This window comes from Pelobates fuscus, chromosome 11 (assembly GCF_036172605.1).
Source record: "Pelobates fuscus isolate aPelFus1 chromosome 11, aPelFus1.pri, whole genome shotgun sequence".
NCBI classification, from domain to species: Eukaryota; Metazoa; Chordata; class Amphibia; order Anura; family Pelobatidae; genus Pelobates; species Pelobates fuscus.
The window spans coordinates 32906509-32924886 of NC_086327.1; the positions used below are offsets into that span (position 1 = coordinate 32906509).

The 18378-nt window shown below is 46.0% G+C and overlaps 1 protein-coding gene across 2 annotated transcripts in view; it reads right to left on the bottom strand.

Moving 5' to 3' along the window:
* Positions 1-18378, bottom strand: part of BCL3 (BCL3 transcription coactivator) — a 77782-nt gene that overhangs the window by 39655 nt on the left and 19749 nt on the right. The gene's annotated exons all lie outside the window — the stretch shown is intronic.

The window sequence follows — 18378 nt, forward strand, 5'->3', positions numbered from 1 at the left end:
TGCTATGTTTGATAAGATTACAAGTGATCATAAAATAATTATTCATGCTTCTCATTCCTATGGCATTAACTGGATCATGGCCTGCAGGTATCCAACTGATCTGGGCAAAATGCTCTCATAAGGATGTTCTGTAGTTTTTTTTCATAGCCCAATTGATGACTACTTTTGATAACTTAACAGACCTCAAATGGGATCAGAATTTGCTGTAGAAATTTGCATTTACCTTTGTGGGTGCTTAAGAATAGATGTTAGATCTATCTTAGAATTCTAAATCAAGTGTTCTTCACCCATTGGTAAATAAGCCTGAGGCAACCCACGGTTTTCTCAGAAGGACATACTAAAAATGAAACCATGCACTTAGGAAAGCATCATGCAAATAATGAACCATGAAAAAAAAAACAGATGCATGGTGTTTACAACGAAAACTCCCTGTGCTTCATCTGTACTCTTTATATGTCTCTCAGTCTTTAGAAAGCAGGGACCGAAGTACTGGAGGTGTGACTGGTGCGCATTTCACAGTGCCCTGTACATGTGAGTGTCATGCCATATTTTCCCATTTTATTGTCCCCTGCTGGGAAAAAAGGGGCACCAATAAAATACCAAATCCTGTGGCAGTCTGGGGGCTGCATCACTAGAAAATGCTTCACATATGCCATTCATTAATTCATCCATTTATTCGTCTGATGCCATGCATTCATTTTGGCTCAGTAAATCAAAAATAGCAATTTGAGACACAGGAGATAACAGAATGTTATAAATGTCACTGTCACTCTTTAACATTGTAGTGAGAATGTTGAACTCATGTCTAGTTTGCATATATTTGAATATTCTGATTGTTGCAGACACACTTCTTTATATTTTGATGTTCTCATTAATCTACTCAGGTACTGAGAGATATTTTATTATATTCTGGAATTGGATATCTGTTCTCTGTTTTTACTTATAATAGTATTTATATAGCATCTTTCTCCCAGTGATACTCAAAGCATGTTTCAGAATTAACTGGCAGCTTAATAATTATAAACTGATGGTACTCGTTTATCAACACTGGTGGGATTTGAACTTGTGTTTTTGAACAGACTGTAGTCAAGGAATTTACCAACTGAGCTACCTCAGTTTAGAATAAACATGTTATGTATAAGTGACAGACTTGTTGGACCTGTGTGTTAAGAGCTGATTCAGTTGGGCCTGTGAGACAAAACCATCCTTGCAAAGTTGGTATTAAGAGCTCCTAGACGTATTGATTCCTGCATGCAAGAAGGAAGAGTTTGAGGAGTTGATATTTGCCTGTCCAGTGATCCTGAAGTTACATGGTGATGGTCTCTATGCATTACTTGAAAAGATGGGAGACATAGTGGGTCTGGTTTGGATCCCAGAATGGGGACCAGTCTACACTGTTTACTGTCTACATTTCACCGGATTGGCCAATCCCTGTTTAGTGCTGGGGCAGGAAGGCAGAGTGTGAGAGATCCTATAAGCAAATATTAATAAAACCTTTTTCTTTTTATATAACAGTATTTTGATATTTTGCTTAATCTATTGATATTGGTGTAAAGTATAAACTAGTCAATAACTGATAAATAATATTTTCGTACTTTTGTACAGAATCACATGACAGTTTTTCATGAGATCACAACCCAAAATTCATAGACTATTGGAAAACGGACATTTAAGGCATTGTGCAAAATGTTTACGTAGTTATTTTATCTTGGTATGTTTTTTTACAGTGCTTATTTTTCCTTTAAAGGATCACTATAGTATCAGGAAAACAAACCCGTTTTCCCTGGCACTATACAATCCTAAGGGTCCCCCCACCCTCAGGGTCCCCCTTCCGCTAGGCTGAAGGGGTTAAAACCCCTTCAGCTACTTACCTAATCCAGCGCCGTGCTCCCTCGGTGCTGGTGACCTCTCCTCCCCTGCCGACGTCAGCTCCCGAGTGGAGCCGAATGCGCATGCGCGGCAAGATCGGCACACGCATTCAAACAGTCCATAGGAAAGAATTTCTCAATGCTTTTCTATGGACGTTTATGTACCTATCACAAGGTCAAAGGAAGTGTTTGTGGTGTTTGCCCTGTCAATGTGTATAGTGTCAGGATCGGGACAGGGATCCAACACGCAGAGTACAAACAGTAGAAAGGTACGTATACCGGGCCTTAGAATGGCCGGACTAACGTACAGAGTATAACAGAGAATAGTCAGAGACAAGCCGAGGTCGAGGGAACGAGAAGACAGGTAAGCGAGAGACAAGCCGGGTCAGAGGGATAACAGAGATAAGCAGAATAGTACAACAAGCCGGGTCAAAACCAAAGAGAATACTAGAATACAAGAGCACTGAGTGACTAGACAAGCTAGAACCACGACAGGGCAATGAGCTGACGAGTGAAGCAAGCTTAAATACCCTGAGTCCGGAGAGTAGACACGCCTCAGCTGAGTGCTGATAGGATAAAGCCAATAGAGTGGCAGGTCGCTCGGGATAGCGTCAAGACGTCACGTATCGAGCGTCATGTTAGAAAAGGAAGCGGATCCCTTGCGGCCAGCGTTAGAATGACTGGATGGACCGCGAGGAACGGGAGATATGGCGTGTCTAGACGGATAAACAACTAAGTCTCTACCCTTCTCAAAGGTAGAGACCTCAGGTACCCTGACATATAGATCATATTGCTTGTACCTATCATGAGGTTAAGGGAAGTGTTTGTGGTATTTGTCCTGTCCATGTGTATAGGTCATATTGCTTGTACCTATCATGAGGTCAAGGGAAGTGTTTGTGGTCAGGGGCGGGCTGGGCCGGGGGGCAGGGAGGCAATTGCCCCCCAGGCCGCCCGAAATTCTTTTAGGACCGGCCGCGGCGGGCCGGCCCTTTAAATGCTGCAGCCGCCGAGCGCTCTGTAAAGAGCGCTCAGACGGCTGCAGCTGCTTCTCCCCTCCCCTGTAGGTGGCCGAGCTGCACTCCAGTCCGCGGTCCCGGCCGGATTGATGGGAAGGTGCACACTGAGTGTGCACTTCCTGTCAGTCCAGCCGGGTACAGGAAACAGAAACTCCTGTTCCGCGCGGAACAGGAGTTTCTGTTTCCTGTACCCGGCCGGACTGACAGGAAGGTGCACACTGAGCACCTTCCTATCACTCCGGCCGGGACCGCGGATTGGAGTGCAGCTCGGCCACCTACAGGGGAAGGGGTAAGAAGAGTAAAAAGAGGGGAGGGGGGAGAGTAAAAAGAGGGGAGGGGGGAGAGTAAAAAGAGGGGAGGGGGAGAGTAAATAGAGGGGAGGGGGGGAGAGTAAAAAGAGGGGAGGGGGAGAGTAAAAAGAGGGGGGGGAGAGTAAAAAGAGGGGAGGGGGGAGAGTAAAAAGAGGGGAGGGGGGGAAGAGTAAAAAGAGGGGAGGGGGGAGAGTAAAAAGAGGGGAGGGGGGGAAGAGTAAAAAGAGGGGAGGGGGGAGAGTAAAAAGAGGGGAGGGGGGAGAGTAAAAAGAGGGGGGGAGTAAGAAGAGGGGAGGGGGGAGAGTAAGAAGAGGGGAGGGAGGGAGAGTAAGAAGAGGGGAGGGGGGGAGAGTAAGAAGACGGGAGGGGGGGAGAGTAAGAAGACGGGAGGGGGGGAGAGTAAGAAGACGGGAGGGGGGGAGAGTAAGAAGAGGGGAGGGGGGAGAGTAAGAAGAGGGGAGGGGGGAGTAAGAAGAGGGAAGAGAGGGAGTAAGAAGAGGGAAGAGAGGGAGTAAGAAGAGGGGAGGGGGATAATAAGAGGGGGAAGTAAGAAGGAGGGGAGATAAGAAAAAGAGGGGGGTAAGAAGAAGAAGGGGGGAGTAAGAACAAGAGTGGGGAGTAATTAGAAGAAGGGGGTAAGAAGAAGAGGGGGGAGTAAGAAGAAGAGGGGGGGTAAGAAGAAGAAGGGGGTAAGAAGAAGAAGGAAGGGGTAAGAAGAAGTAGGAGGGTTAAGAAGAAGAAGGGGGGTAAGAAGAACAAGGGGGGAGTAAGAAGAACACAGGGAGGAGGGGGGTAAGAAGAACACGGGGGGGGTGAGAACATACAGAGGGAGGAGTAAGAAGAACACAGGGAGGGTGGAGGGGGGATGAGAAGAGCCCAGGGAGGGTGGGTGAGTGTGAGAAGAGACCGCTAGGGGAGGGTGGGGGAGAGGAGAGACCACTAAGGGGCAGGGGAGAGCTCTAAGGGACAGCTCTATAGGACAGGGGGCAAGACAGGGAGCTCTTTAACACTACGCGCACACACACACACACACAGACAATGCATCCCTATACATACACAGAAACAGAACATGCTTCCCTTACACACAGAGAAACACACAATGCATCCATTACACACACACACAATGCAACCCTTACACACAAAGACAATGCATCATTTGCACACATACACAGAAACATACTGTCAGGGTACCCGTGGTCTCTACCTCCGAAAGAGGTAGAGACTTAGCTGTTCCTCCATCCAGACGGTCTGATGGCTCCCTTCCCCGCGGTCTATCCGGTCATGCTAGGCCGGCCGCGAGGGAGTGACTGCCTTTTACAGCATCTAGGCAAGAAGTAGTCATCAGGACACTCCCCCGGAACAACCTGTCAGTCAATGGCTGCAGGACCAATCAGGACGCCTTGGAGGCGTGGTTACTGCTCTGAACAGGGTATTTAACAGAGCTTCTTTCATTAGCTCATTGCCCTGTCGTGGTTCTAGCTTGTTCTAGTCACTCAGTGCTTGTGTATTCTATTATCCCTTTTGGTTTTGACCCGGCATGTTTACCTTACTCTGCTTATCTCTGTTACCCTTGATTCGGCTTGTCTCTCGCTTACCTGTCTTCTGTTACCCTCGACCTCGGCTTGTCTTTGACCATTCTATACTGTACTACTTACGTTAGTCCGGCCATTCTAAGGTCCGGTATACGTATCTGGCTACTGTTTGTACTCTGCGTGTTGGATCCCTGTCCCGATCCTGACATTACGACAGGGCCAATGGATCCTGCAAGTACAAACAGTCAGCTGGCTGCTCCTGATCCTAGGTTTGAAGCCATGGATCACAGAATGGATCAGATGGCGCTTGCGCTACAGGCTCTATTAGCTTGTGCCAATAACCCACCAGAGGAGATACGTGATACCCCTGTTTCTCCTGTCGGTTCAGGTCTAGAGGTAGCCACAGTGGGTGCTTCTTCTCACATTACCCCCCCAGTACGCTATGGTGGGGCTCCTGAGAAGTGTTGTGGTTTTTTAAACCAAATTAGTATCCACTTTGAATTGCAACCTCGCTCTTATCCTACAGATAGGGCAAAAGTAGGATTTATTATCACCCTACTCATTGAGAAAGCTCTGAGATGGGCCAACCCACTATGGGAGAACGATAATCCATTAGTTTATAACTATAACGCATTTGTAGCTGCTTTTAGAAGAACATTTGACCCTCCAGGTAGAAAGGTTAATGCAGCCAGATTACTGTTGCGCCTGAGACAGGAGAACCAAACACTGGTGGATTATGCACTAGAGTTCAGGTCTCTGGCGGCAGAAATCAAGTGGAATGAGCAGGCATATATGGATGTATTTTTGAATGGCCTATCTGATGTAATCCTTGATGAGGTTGCTACCAGAGAACTCCCTGAGAATTTAGAGGATTTAATTTCGTTCATCTCTCGTATAGATGAACGTCTAAGAGAGAGACAGAACACTCGAGAGAGGAACCAGAGACCTTCTTTTAGGTTAGCTCCCGCTGTTCCAAGTCCTGACTCCACGATATCTTTGCTTACTGAACCTATGCAGATAGGGTATACCCGCCTCTCTGAGGAGGAAAGACAGCACAGGAGAAGAGAGGGTTTGTGTATGTATTGTGGAGCCAAGGGTCATTTACTCTCGAACTGTTCTAACCGCCCGGGAAACGCTCGCACCTAAGTCTCTCTAGAGGACAGGCCTTGGGTGTTTCTATTTTGTCCTCTACTCCTGATTATAAAGATCACAGGCTTCTGCTACCAGTTTCCTTAACTTGGGGGAAGGAAGTAGTAAGGGCTATGGCATTGATAGATTCCTGTGCTGCTGAGAATTTTATCGACCAAGCCTTTGCTAGTAAGAACAATTTCCCATCCCAGCTAAGGGAGACACCTTTGGCCGTTGAGGCCATAGATGGTAGACCACTACTAGACCCTGTTATCTTTCGTGAGACCATACCCATTAATTTAAATGTGGGTATCCTACACATGGAGAATTTATCTCTTCTGCTCATTTCGTCTCCTTCCGTTCCCATAGTTCTGGGGTACCCATGGTTGAAAAAACATAACCCTATTATCGATTGGGAGTTAGGAGAGATACTCTCGTGGGGCCAGGGCTGCCAGGATCGGTGTTTGTGCAAGGTTTCTCCATTAGCTAATATTAACATACCGGAGAATCCTACTCAGTCCACAGAAAGACAAATACCAGACCTTTACCTAGACTTAAGGGCAGTGTTTGACAAGAAGAATGCCGATTCTTTGCCTCCACACAGGTCATTTGACTGTAAGATTAAGCTTCTACCCGGCACTATGCCTCCGAGGGGCCATGTATATCCTTTGTCTGTTCAGGAAAACTCGGTTCTAGAGGAGTATATTCGGGAGAATTTAGAAAAGGGATTCATCAGGAGGTCTTCTTCTCCGGCCGGGGCTGGGTTCTTTTTCATTAAGAAGAAGGATGGCACGCTGAGACCTTGTATCGATTACCGAGGCTTGAATAAAATAACTGTCAGAAATGCCTATCCTATCCCACTGATTACCGAGTTATTTGATCGTCTTAAGGGCTCCAAAATCTTCACCAAGTTAGATCTCAGAGGGGCTTACAATTTGGTGAGAATCCAGCAAGGTCACGAGTGGATGACGGCATTCAATACCCGGTATGGCCATTACGAATACACTGTTATGCCATTTGGACTATGCAATGCTCCTGCAGTATTTCAAGATTTGATTAATGAGGTACTTAGGGAGTTTCAGCATGATTGTGTTATTGTTTACCTGGACGACATACTAATACACTCTAAGGAGATTGAGACTCACCATAGACAGGTCAGAAAGGTATTACACAAGCTGCTGCAACATGGTCTATATTGCAAATTGGAGAAGTGCAGTTTTGATCAGTCTCAGGTAGACTTTCTTGGATACGTGATTTCTGGGGAGGGTTTTAAAATGGATCCTGTAAAACTTCAATCTATTTTAGACTGGCCCTTGCCCAAAGGACTCAAGGCTATCCAAAGGTTTATTGGTTTTTCCAACTACTATAGGCGCTTCATTAAAGGATACTCCTCTATCATTGCGCCTATTACCAATATGACCAAACAAGGGGCTGATACTAAGTTCTGGTCTAAGGAAGCTCTGGGTGCTTTCAAGACTCTCAAGGAACTTTTTGCCTCGGCTCCCATTCTAGTCCATCCTGATACGACTCTGCCTTTCTTGCTCGAGGTCGATGCCTCTGAGACAGCAGTTGGGGCTGTTCTGTCTCAAAGGTTAGGGGTGGATAAACCATTACACCCTTGTGGTTTCTTCTCTAAGAAATTTTCTGGGCCTGAGAGCAGATATGACATTGGGGAAAGGGAACTGTTAGCAGTCATTAAAGCCTTAAAAGAGTGGAGACATTTGTTGGAGGGGACCCTACACCCTATTACGATTTTGACGGACCACAAAAACTTGTCCTATATTGGGGAGGCTAAGCGCTTATCCTCTAGACAAGCTCGTTGGTCCTTATTCCTGACTCACTTCAATTATGTACTGACTTACAGACCTGGTTCTAAAAACTCTAAAGCCGATGCATTATCTCGCCAATATGAACCTTCTACTGTACCTGAACCAGTTCTTTCTTCTATAGTTCCGAAATGCAATATCATTGCTAATACGAATCTCAGGATTCATTCTCCATTACTGGCCGAGATCATTAAGTTGCAACATCTAGCACCTAAACAGACTCCTGCGGGCCGTCATTTCGTTCCTCCTGCTCTTCAATTGGAACTTTTACAGTGTTTACATAATAGCAAGATGGCGGGACATCCTGGTATTCGCAAAACTTACGCGTTGATCTCTAAGGACTTCTGGTGGCCTGCTTTACGGAGGGATATTGAGGAGTTCATCGCTGCATGTGAAGTTTGTACTAAAACCAAACAACCCCATACGCTTCCATGTGGATTCCTGCAACCCTTGGAGGTTCCAGAAAAACCATGGTCCTGTTTGGCCATGGACTTTATTGTCGATCTACCTATCTCTAAAAGACAGACTGTTATCCTCACCGTGGTTGACAGGTTTACTAAGATGGCACACTTCATTCCCCTGCCTAAACTCCCGTCTTCTCCCGAATTGGCAGAGATATTCGCTAAGGAGATTTTTCGCCTACATGGGATACCCTCTCAAATTGTATCGGACAGAGGCTCCCAATTTGTTTCCCGCTTTTGGAGGTCCTTCTGCTCTCAACTTGGTATTAAATTAAACTTTTCTTCTGCCTATCATCCTCAGTCTAACGGAGCTGCTGAACGTACCAACCAGAAAATTGAACAATATTTACGATGCTTTGTTTCTGAACACCAGGATGATTGGGTCGGTTTGATTCCTTGGGCGGAGTTTGCACACAACAATCTCGTTTGCGATTCTACTCATTCAAGCCCCTTCTTCATGAATTATGGTTTTCATCCGTCTATTCTTCCTTCGGATTCCCCTTCCCAGGGGGTGCCGTCGGTTGATGTTCATGTTGCCAATTTGAGGAAGTTGTGGGATCAAACTCGACAAATCCTTGTGCACAACTCTATGTTGGTCAAGAAACCCGCTGATAAACGTAGAAGGGCGGCTCCGGTCTTTGTTCCAGGTGATAGGGTATGGCTGAGCACGAGGAACATCCGTTTAAAAGTGCCCTCCATGAAGTTCGCTCCTCGTTATATTGGACCCTACAGGGTGCTGACCCGTATCAATCCAGTTGCGTATCGTTTAGCTCTTCCTAATACCTTACGCATCCCGAACTCGTTTCACGTTTCATTGCTGAAACCACTCATATGTAACAGATTTTCCTCCACAATAGCCCCTCCTCGCCCCGTTCAGGTGGAGGGTCAGGAGGAGTATGAGGTTAACTCTATTATTGATTCTCGAATTTCCCGGGGGAGAGTACAATATCTGGTTGATTGGAAGGGATATGGTCCTGAGGAGAGGAGTTGGGTACCTCAGGAGGATGTTCATGCTCCCCGTCTCCGCAGGGCGTATCACTCTCGCTTCCCATCTCGTCCCGGTTCATTCCGCCCGGTGGGCGTATCTGAGAGGGGGGGTACTGTCAGGGTACCTGTGGTCTCTACCTCCGAAAGAGGTAGAGACTTAGCTGTTACTCCATCCAGACGGTCTGATGGCTCCCTTCCCCGCGGTCTATCCGGTCATGCTAGGCCGGCCGCGAGGGAGTGACTGCCTTTTACAGCATCTAGGCAGGAAGTAGTCATCAGGACACTCCCCCGGAACAACCTGTCAGTCAATGGCTGCAGGACCAATCAGGACGCCTTGGAGGCGTGGTTACTGCTCTGAACAGGGTATTTAACAGAGCTTCTTTCATTAGCTCATTGCCCTGTCGTGGTTCTAGCTTGTTCTAGTCACTCAGTGCTTGTGTATTCTATTATCCCTTTTGGTTTTGACCTGGCTTGTTTACCTTACTCTGCTTATCTCTGTTACCCATGATTCGGCTTGTCTCTCGCTTACCTGTCTTCTGTTACCCTCGACCTCGGCTTGTCTTTGACCATTCTATACTGTACTACTTACGTTAGTCCGGCCATTCTAAGGTCCGGTATACGTATCTGGCTACTGTTTGTACTCTGCGTGTTGGATCCCTGTCCCGATCCTGACACATACAATGCAAACCTTTACACACACATGCAAACACACACACTGTTTTTCTTACATACACACAGAAACACAATGCATCTCTTACACTCAATGCACACACATACAGACACACACCTTGCATCCCTTATGCATACAAACACAGATTCACACAATGCATCCCTCACACACAACCAAAAACGCATAATACATCCCTCATACACAAATACACACTGCTTCCACTACACACAAACACACTGCATCACCTGCACAAACTGGTATCCCTATACACTACATACCATAAGCACACATATTAGATAACACATAACACATCCCCTACATACTCCACTCCCTGTGAGCGAGCTCATGGGTGGGTGGAACATATAAGTGGACTTATGAGTGGGCCTTATGGGCATACTCACCGTCAGGCACTGGGGCCCAGACCTTGAGCTGTGTAAGAGGCCCCCAAAAAATGGAGCTGCTTCCAATTCTCCCAGAACGTTGAATTTTGTGACCACAGTTGCAAACAGCCTCCAGAGGTCCTGTTCTACACCAGACCAGTGGAGCCAAACTGCAGCCCATCATCATCCTCATCTAATTGTAAGTAGGCAATCTAGTATATTATTAGTGACACTAATCTATAATTTACCTCACATTAAAGGGACACTATAGCTTAATGAAGTGGTTGTGGTGTCTATAGCTGGTCCCTGCAGGCTTTTTAATGTAAACACACACTGTGTGCAGCACTGGTGTTAGTTCATATGGCAGATCATATGGGTGGGGCATTGTGATGTCACATGGGGGGGGCGGCAAATTTATATTTTGTCTAGGGCAGCAAAAATCCTTGCACCGGCTCTGATCCTGGGCAGGTGCACCAGTCTACTGGTGACCCACAGGAGGGGAGTGCACTGATTGCACTGCACTCTCCTCCTGCCCAGACCCGTCTTGACCACAGTGCAAGTGCCCTCTGCCCCTAATTTACAGTGGCTCACACTCACAACAAGCAGTGCCTGGAGCCCTTTGCAGAGACGGAAACAAAGAGGTTCTGCGGCAGCTGGCCGTCCTGCAAGCATTACATTAAACAGCTGTTCCCCATGCAGCCGCAGGTGGCATTGTGCTGGGAGACTGTGATTACTCTTCACTTCCTCCCAGCCTACAGAGCAGCGCATGGGCGAGAGAGGAGGAGGCATGATTTAATCTTGAATAAATCCTCTAAGCAAACCTTTATAAATTTGGGGGGATCAGCTCTGTTTCCACAGTTTATTGGTGTTTACTCTCATCTCTGTATTAATATTGAGGGATGTCTAAGTAGTAACATCAGTGTGTGTCAGCAGGGCCAGCCGTTGGGGTGGGCAAGCTGTGCGGTCACGCAGGGTGCCATGACAACAGAGGCGCCCGGCGGCCAACACAGCTCACAAGTTGGGTACACCAGCATATTTAATTTAAACGATTCGCTGGTGGTCCACTTGTGCGCACCAGCAGTAGGTGCAGTCAGATCATATCCTCTCCCTCGTGGTTCCAGCGCTCAGTTAGTGAGTCAGAGCACAGGCTCAGAGATTCTCAGCCTGTGCTCTGACAACATTGAAAGTCAGAGCCGTGAAGGAGCGGGTATGGCAAAGAGCTACTGATTAGCATAACATCAATATCCGTTATAAAACCAGAAAAAGGTGGGCATGGATGGTGAACTGATTTGGTGGTGCAATGGGCCACTTGACTGGTTTTGCCCCCCAGGCCTAAGGCTGCCAGCCCTCCCCTGTTTGTGGTACTGTCCATGTGTATAGGTCATATTGCTTGCGCCTATCATGAGGTCAAGGGAAGTATTTGTGGTGTTTGCTCTGTCCATGTGTATAGGGTATGTTACTTGTACCTATCACAAGGTCAAGGGAAGTGTTTGTGGTGATTGCCCTGTCTGTGTGTAAAGGTTATGTTGTTTATACCTATTATAAAGTCAAGGGAAGTGTGTGTGGTGTTTGCTATGTTCATGTTTTTAATTTGTATAGATTATTTTTCAAAATCCGTTTAGATGTTGAATTTGTCCAATGGTCCCAATAACGGTAACCGGTAACGTGTTAACCTTTTTTTCTTGTTGATTAAATAGTGTATTTTCTCTATCTGTATGTAATATCTATACTGACTGTCAGTTACAAAGGATACACTTTATAACAGTGATTGACAGGGAGCTAAGATGGAGGCACCCAGTTGTAGGGATTTCTAAGTTTAATTTAATTTTTCACTCAACTCAAAACTACATATTTGTTCAATAGAGGGATAAGTAAACATCATATTATAAATACTGGGACGCAACAGTTCCCCTTTAACCCCTTAAGGACGGTGGGCGTTCTATGCCATCCTTGGGGACCCGGCTGTAAACGCCGGCGGGCAGAATAGAACGCCCAAGCCGTCATATGTACTTATCCGGTCATCGGCGATCCCACGTCGGCGATCGCGGTGTTGGGACTCACCTGGGAGCCAGGGAGTCCCCCTCCATCCTCTTCGGCCCTCCTGGGCCATGTGATCGCGAGGTCCTTGCGAGGACCTCACAATCACATGGACGGCATAGCCATCCATGTCAGTGCCAGCAGGGGGAGTACCTGTAATGACAGATACTCCCCCTGCTGCCTGAAAATTGTAAAATAAAAGATTTAATAACAGTTTAAAATAAAATATATACTTAGATTTATTATATATATGATCTTCATATATGTATACACATATACATACACTGTCTAAGTGTATTTTAATATTAATATATATATATATATATATATAATTATAAATATATATTAATATATTAATATCAAAATACACGTACAATGATATTGATTAAATATATAATCTAAAATAAATATGTAAATACGTAAAAAAATATATATATGTATAAATTCATTCTAACTGTATTTTAAAATTAATATATATATATATATATATATATATGTATAGATATCAAAATACATGTAGAACGAAATAATATATATATCTATATACATAAGTATATACGTATATATCACTATATATATATATATATATATATATATATTTGTATATATACCTATATATAAATAAAAATAATTTAAAAAAATTATATACACATATATATATATAGATATATACACACGTATATATATATATAATAATTATATATATATATATAAATATATATATATATATATATATATATATATATATATATATATATTTATGTAATCATTTTACATAATTAGGTAATTTTATTAATTACAATTTGCGGGACCTGTCTGACAACCCAAAAAGTACAGGGAATTTAATTTGCTAGCACTATATTTAACCCTGTAACTTTCCAAGACACCATAAAACCTGTTGTGATACGTTTTACTGTTTTGAAACAGTAATATTTGTGTTCAGCGAAGTCTCCCGAGTATGACAGTACCCCTCATGTGCAGGTTTTATGGTGTTTTGAAAAGTTACAGAGTCAAATATAAGGCTTGCGTTTCATTTTTTTCACATTAAAATTCGCCAGGTGTCAGGGCTCCGCGGGCAGTGGTGAGGGAAGGCTGCAATCCTCTCGCAGCACTCACCCTCGGTCCGTCGCCGCCCGCGGTCCCCTTTCCCCTTACCGATAAGCGAGCGACGTCCTCTCCTCTTGACACGCCGCTCGCGTCCTCCTCTCCTCCTCCCAGCGGCAGCATGTCTAACGCTGCACGCTGAGAGCCGGCACTATTATCTAAGCGCCGGGGTCACCCACGTGACCCAGCGTTAAAGCTACAGTGCAACAAACACAGTGGGGGGTATAGATATCCCCCACGTGTGTTTGTTAATACTGATTGGTGGTTAGCCAATCAGGATTCAGGCTAGGATTTATATACTTACCTTTCCTGTCTATCTGTGCCCTGTTGTGGTCTTTGCTTTATAGTATTGATTCTGAACGTGTGCTTTCTGGTTACGTACTCTCTGGCTTGTTATACTGACTTTGTGACTTTCTCCTACCCTTTGACCTCGGCTTGTTTCTCGTTATTCTGTTTTCTGGTTCCCCTTACTCGGCTTGTCTCCTGACTATTCTGTGTGTGCTTAGCCCGGCCACTCTAAGGACCGGTACTGCAAGCTTTCTGTGTGTGTGTCTGTGTGTGTGTTAGCGTGTTGGGTTCCCCGGAATCGTGACATTACAACAGGGCCATAATGGAACCTGCTGACATACCACAGCTCCTGGTTAATCAGGAGGCTAGAATGGATGGCTTGGACCACCGTATGGATAAGTTTGCTCAGGCTTTGCAGACCATACTGGCTCGTACTGCACACCTGCAGCCTGCCGTCCAGGAGGCGGTTGCTGCTGTGCCCGAACCCATTGCCACTCCAGTACCCGTTCCTGCTCATGTAGTCCATATGACACCGCCACAGCGCTATAGTGGTGACCCAGCATTGTGTCGTGGTTTCCTCAATCAAATTGACATCCATTTGGTGATGAATCCACGTTCCTATCCCACCGACAGATCCAAAATTGCCTTTTTGATAAACCACCTGTCTGGGAGAGCTTTAGCATGGGCAAACCCCATGTGGGAAAATATGTCTCCTATGTCCTTTGCGGATTTTTTGTCAGCATTCAAACGCACGTTTGATCAACCCGGTAGGGTTGCCTCTGCTGGCAAAGCTCTGCTAAGGGTTCGACAGGGTAACAGATCTGTAGCGGATTATACTATCGAATTCCGCACTCTAGCAGCTGAAGTGGTTTGGAATAACGACGCCCTCGTAACAGCCTTTCAGGAGGGTTTGGCCGCTTACATACTGGATGAGATAGCATCCAGGGAACTGCCTGTCCTTCTAGATGATATTATAGACTATGTAATCCTTATTGATAACCGCATGAGAGAGAGACGTAGTCAAAGACGGCTGGATACACGGGTGTTACCTGCTCTACCCAGTACTGCATTACTAGCGTTACCCGCTCCTAGGCAACCATCCCCCGAACCCATGCAATTGGGTGCTACAGGGTTAACTGAGGCTGAAAGAACGTATCGTAGAAGGGAGGGGTTATGTCTTTATTGTGGTAAGAGGGGGCACCACTGTAATACCTGCCCTAAGTTACAGGGAAACTACAGCACCTAAGGCCCAGAGAGGGGTCGGCCTCGGGTGTTATGACCTTGTCCCCTCATGTGTCCATCTCCAGACCGTTTATTACAGTTTCTCTTTTGGTCAATAAAACCACTATAACAACCAAAGCCTTGATCGATTCAGGTGCGGCAGACAACCTTATGGATGAGAACTTTGCCAAAACCGCAGCCCTGACTTTGATCCGAAAGGCCACACCCTTGGCCGTTGAGGCCATAGATGGTAGACCACTTGAGAAACCTCTGGTGACCCATGAAACCCACGATATAGTTATGTCTGTGGGTGCTTTACACAAGGAACGATTAACCTTCCAAATAATTGACTCCCCTACTGCTACCATCGTTCTGGGTTTTCCCTGGTTAGTTAAACACAACCCAGTACTTGATTGGGGTTGTTTAGATATACTCTCCTGGGGGGAATCTTGTCAACGAGACTGTATGGCCCAGGTACGTCCCGTTTGTTTACTCAACGTGCCCACAGCTAAACCACTTTCTGTTTCTGTCCCTTCTGTATATGCAGACCTTGCATTGGTTTTCGAAAAAAGGGAGGCAGATAAGTTACCTCCACACCGTGAGTATGACTGTGCCATTAACCTATTACCGGGTACTATGCCTCCTAGGGGTAAGGTCTACCCTCTTTCTGAGAAAGAGAACCAGGTCATGGAGGAGTACATACGGGAAGCCTTAACTAAAGGTTTTATTAGAAGGTCCTCCTCTCCGGCTGGTGCTGGTTTCTTTTTTGTGGCGAAAAAGGAGGGCGATTTGAGACCGTGTATAGATTACAGAGCACTAAACAATATAACGATTAAAAATGCCTATCCGATCCCTCTCATTACGGAGTTGTTTGATCGTGTCAAAGGTTCTAAATATTTTACAAAACTAGACCTCAGGGGGGCTTATAACCTTGTTCGTATCAAGGAGAACGATGAATGGAAAACGGCGTTCAATAAACGCAGTGGGCATTACGAGTATCTAGTCATGCCTTTTGGATTGTGTAATGCTCCTGCCGTATTTCAGGATCTCATAAACGATGTCCTTAGAGACCTACTGCATGTCTGTGCCGTAGTTTACCTGGATGACATACTGGTATATTCTCCGGATTTGGAGACACATCATACTCATGTTAGGATGGTGCTTAAAAGGTTGTTGCAGAACGGTCTTTATTGTAAATTAGAGAAATGCTTATTCGACCAAACTTCTGTACAATTCCTGGGTTATGTTATTTCTGAACAAGGATTCAGCATGGATCCTTCAAAATTGGAAGCTATACTGTCCTGGCCCCTTCCCCAAGGACTTAAGGCAATACAGCGATTTATAGGGTTTGCCAATTATTATAGAAAGTTTGTTAAAAACTTCTCATCCATTATTTCCCCTATCACTAAACTGACAAAAAAGGGTTTACACCCCAGGGTTTGGAATCCTAATGCTATTGTGGCCTTCGAGACTCTAAAAAAGGCATTCGCCACTGCCCCTGTGTTACACCATCCTGATCCTTCCCTTCCCTTTGTATTGGAAGTAGACGCCTCTGAATCAGGTATAGGAGCAGTGTTGTCACAAAGACAATCGTATGACGAACCCCTCCTTCCCTGTGGTTACTTTTCAAAACGCTTGTCAGAGTCTGAAAAGAATTACGACGTTGGGAACAGAGAATTATTAGCTATAGTGATGGCATTTAAAGAATGGAGGTACTTGTTAGAGGGAGCTAGACACAAGATTCTGGTTATAACCGATCATAAAAATCTATCCTATATCGCAGATGCTAAGAGGTTATCCTCTCGTCAGGCTAGATGGTCTTTATTTCTCTCACGTTTTCAGTACATAATCACATACAGGCCTGGTTATCGAAATGTCAAGGCTGATGCCATCTCCCGCCAGTACGAACCTGTAGATTCTATTACCTCCACTCCTGAGCCCATTGTACCCACAACTAATATAATAGCTACTACCTGTTTGGTTATCTCGTCTCTTTTTCTTGATGGTATCAAGTCATACCAATCCCAAGCACCCTCTGAGACTCCTACTGGTAAGCTGTACGTGAAAGTAAAAGACAGAAAGAAGTTGTTAACTTTATTCCACACAGCCAAAACGACTGGTCATCCAGGGGTTACCAAGACTTACAAGGGTCTTTTCCAACAGTTTTGGTGGCCCTCACTCAAAAAAGACGTGGTAGATTACGTGCAGGCTTGCCGTGTCTGTACACAGTGTAAGTCCCCTAATGTTAAACCCCTGGGACTCCTTATGCCCCTATCTGTACCCAAGAAACCGTGGACACACTTATCCATGGACTTTATTGTGGATCTTCCTTCATCTGATGGGCAGACAGTAATTTTGACTGTAACGGATAGGTTCTCCAAAATGGCGCACTTCATTCCGCTTAAGAAGCTACCTTCTGCGGTTCAGTTGGCTCAGGTGTTTGCCAAAGAAGTGTTCCGCTTGCATGGTATACCACAAGATATCGTATCTGACAGGGGCCCTCAGTTTGTCTCTCGGTTTTGGAGAGGCTTTTGTGCTGAGATGGGGGTCTCCTTATCGTTTACTTCCTCCTATCATCCGCAATCTAATGGAGCTGCCGAACGAGCAAATCAGTCTGTGGAGTTGTATTTACGCTGTTTCACGAATGCACACCAGGACAACTGGTCCCATCTCCTTCCCTGGGCTGAGTTTGCCAGGAACACTGTGTCTCATTCTTCTACTGGCGTAAGTCCTTTTATGGTGGCTTATGGGTTCCAACCCGCTGTCCTTCCCGGTGTGTTCTCCGACAAGGGAATGCCCGCTTTGGACGAGCACCTCGCCTCCTTACGGAAGATGTGGGATCAGGTCCATGCTGCTCTTTGTCGTGCTGCTGCTACTCAAAAGAAATTTGCTGATCGTCGCAGATGTGCGGCTCCTTCTTATGCTCCGGGTGATAGGGTTTGGTTGTCCTCTAGGAATCTCCGCCTTAGGGTTCCCTCTATGAAGTTCGCGCCCAAGTTCCTTGGTCCCTATAAGGTGTTGCGTAGGGTGAATCCTGTGTCTTACTCCCTGGCCTTGCCCCCTTCCATGCGCATACCTAACACCTTTCACACCTCCCTTTTGAAGCCCTTGCTCTGTAATCGGTTCTCTGGGTCTCTCAGGCGTTCCGATGCCCTCCGCGCGGTCTCTAGTGACGTATATGAGGTGGCTGCTCTCCTTGATTCTCGTTTCTCTCGAGGTCGGTTGCAGTATCTGGTTGATTGGAAGGGTTACGGCCCGGAGGAGCGGTCGTGGGTTTCTGTCTCTGACTTGGACGCGCCCTCTTTGATCCGCTCCTTTCATGCGCGGTTTCCTTTGAAGCCTTCGGCTTCCCGCCCTCTGGGCGGTCTTCGAGGGGGGGTTATGTCAGGGCTCCGCGGGCAGCGGTGAGGGGAGGCTGCAATCCTCTCGCAGCACTCACCCTCGGTCCGTCGCCGCCCGCGGTCCCCTCTCCCCTTACCGATAAGCGAGCGGCGTCCTCTCCTCTTGACACGCCGCTCGCGTCCTCCTCTCCTCCTCCCAGCGGCAGCA